The sequence below is a fragment of the Callospermophilus lateralis genome, chromosome 1 (genome assembly GCF_048772815.1).
Source record: "Callospermophilus lateralis isolate mCalLat2 chromosome 1, mCalLat2.hap1, whole genome shotgun sequence".
Lineage (NCBI taxonomy): Eukaryota > Metazoa > Chordata > Mammalia > Rodentia > Sciuridae > Callospermophilus > Callospermophilus lateralis.
Window position 1 is genome coordinate 124,035,925 of NC_135305.1, and position 1,984 is coordinate 124,037,908.

General features: G+C 44.8%; 1 pseudogene; it reads left to right on the top strand.

The window, feature by feature from the left end:
• The first annotated feature begins 581 nt into the window (after positions 1–581).
• On the top strand, positions 582–1,457 carry LOC143641995 (immunoglobulin lambda variable 1-40 pseudogene; annotated as a pseudogene).
• The last annotated feature ends 527 nt before the right edge of the window (positions 1,458–1,984 follow it).

Sequence of the window (1,984 nt, forward strand, 5' to 3'; positions counted from 1 at the left end):
AAGTCCTGCAATCTGAGTTCTCTCAGGGTCTTCAGTCCTATGGCATTCCATGTAGCCAGTGGTGACTAAAGTGCTATGTGGTTGTGACTGAATCATAGTCACAACCCTCAGTCTCACTTGATGAAAATAAAGGTTACAAATATGTGAACTGAGAAAGCTTGAAAACATGCACACGTGTATCATCTGAATGGCAACACCTAAGATTTTGCAACTGAGTTCCTTGACAAGTCCTATGTGAAAGGACCTCTGAAACAATTTTTTTTTGTGTTGTGGATAAACTAAATGGTATTGTGCAAGCTAATAAAACCAGAAACTTTATGTTCACCTGCTTAATCCTGACCTGAGAAGAACTGACATCAAAAAAACTATTTTAGTCCTGAAAACAGTGGGTGTCAAGTGAACTATGAATGAATTCACCACAAGGGGTCTGAGGAAAGTAAGAAGGCCATTCTGAGGTAATGGAGAAGCCACAGAAGAGGTTCCCTGGACTGGCACATAGACAGAATGAGAGGGGATAAGGTGAGGATGTAGGAAGGTGAGGATGTAGGATGTCTCCGAAGGTCTGATCACAATGTCACATAATGATGTGTATGAGCTTGGACAACAGGGGGCACTGCAGACCAATTAACAGAGGTAAGGAAGTAACCAGAATTGTAATAAGCCACTTGTCCCTGCCTGATATTCTGTTGTTGGGGGTCACAGCTATGACTTTCCACACCTCTGAGCCAACCCAACTCCAACCCTGCATACCAAATTGGCATCTTTATGTACAGGAGTCTGAACTAGGGCCCAGGGTGCAATCAGAAAACGTGGAGGAACCTAATTTGCATAGATAGACCCACCTCTTCTCAGACTATGAATAAGGCAAGAGAGAAACTTGGGGGAACCTCTGCTCAGCATCAGGAACAGAAGGCACAACTCAGGATGACTTTCATCATGGCTTGGTCCTGTCTGCTCTTCACATTCCTCATTCAGTGCACAGGTGACATGATATGAAGGAGGGATAGGGTGTGTGAATACACTGATATGGGCCCTGATGCTACTCTTGTTTCTAGACAAAAATCACCCTCTCTGTGTTTCTCTCACTTCCAGGGTCCTGGGCCCAGTCTGTGCTGACTCAGCAGCCCTCACTGTCTGGGACTCCAGGACAGAGGGTCACCATCTCCTGCACTGGAAGCAGCAACAATATTGGTGGTAATTATGTGCACTGGTACCAACAGCTCCAAGAAAAGGCTCCCCAACTCCTCATCTATGATAATAGTAATCGACCCTCTGGGATCCCAGATCGCTTCTCTGGCTCCAAGTCTGGCAACTCTACTTCACTGACCATCACTGGGCTCCAGCCTGAGGATGAGGCTGTCTATCACTGTCAGTCTTATGATGACAGCCTTGATGCTCCCACAGTGCTCCAGGCTTATGGGGAAGTAAGACAAGAACCCCTTTACCATTTGTCATGAGGGCCAACACCCGGCAGCTTTGCTCAGGTCTACTCTCTGGCTGCTTCTGCTACCACTACTATAGGCCCAGCTGAACCTACTGTCACTTCTTTGAGTGAGAAACTTCTTGTCCTCTGCCCTCAGAGTCATTCACAGCGGCATATTCCTAGGAAATGTCTCCATATAAAAAGAAATTCCTAATTCTTGTTAGCTTGAGGAGCTAAACATTCAGGATGCTTTTGCCTCTTTACCCTGAAGTTCAAGTGGTGAGGCAGCCAGTGCAACCCTGGTCATCCCAGACTTGACATCTGATGGGAAATCCTGTGGTTTCATCCTCCATTCTTCCCTATTTTCAGGAATTCTAGAACTATGTCATTTGTGTCTGTGATTCATGTCATATTCTAATTTTTATATAAGTTTTCTAACATGAAATATTTGGAAAACAATAACACACACATAAGTGAAAACTTTGACAGATTTTGTGATATTTTCACACCTTTGGGAACATCATCACATCAGGCAAAAGAACTCATGCCCCTCCCCACAAA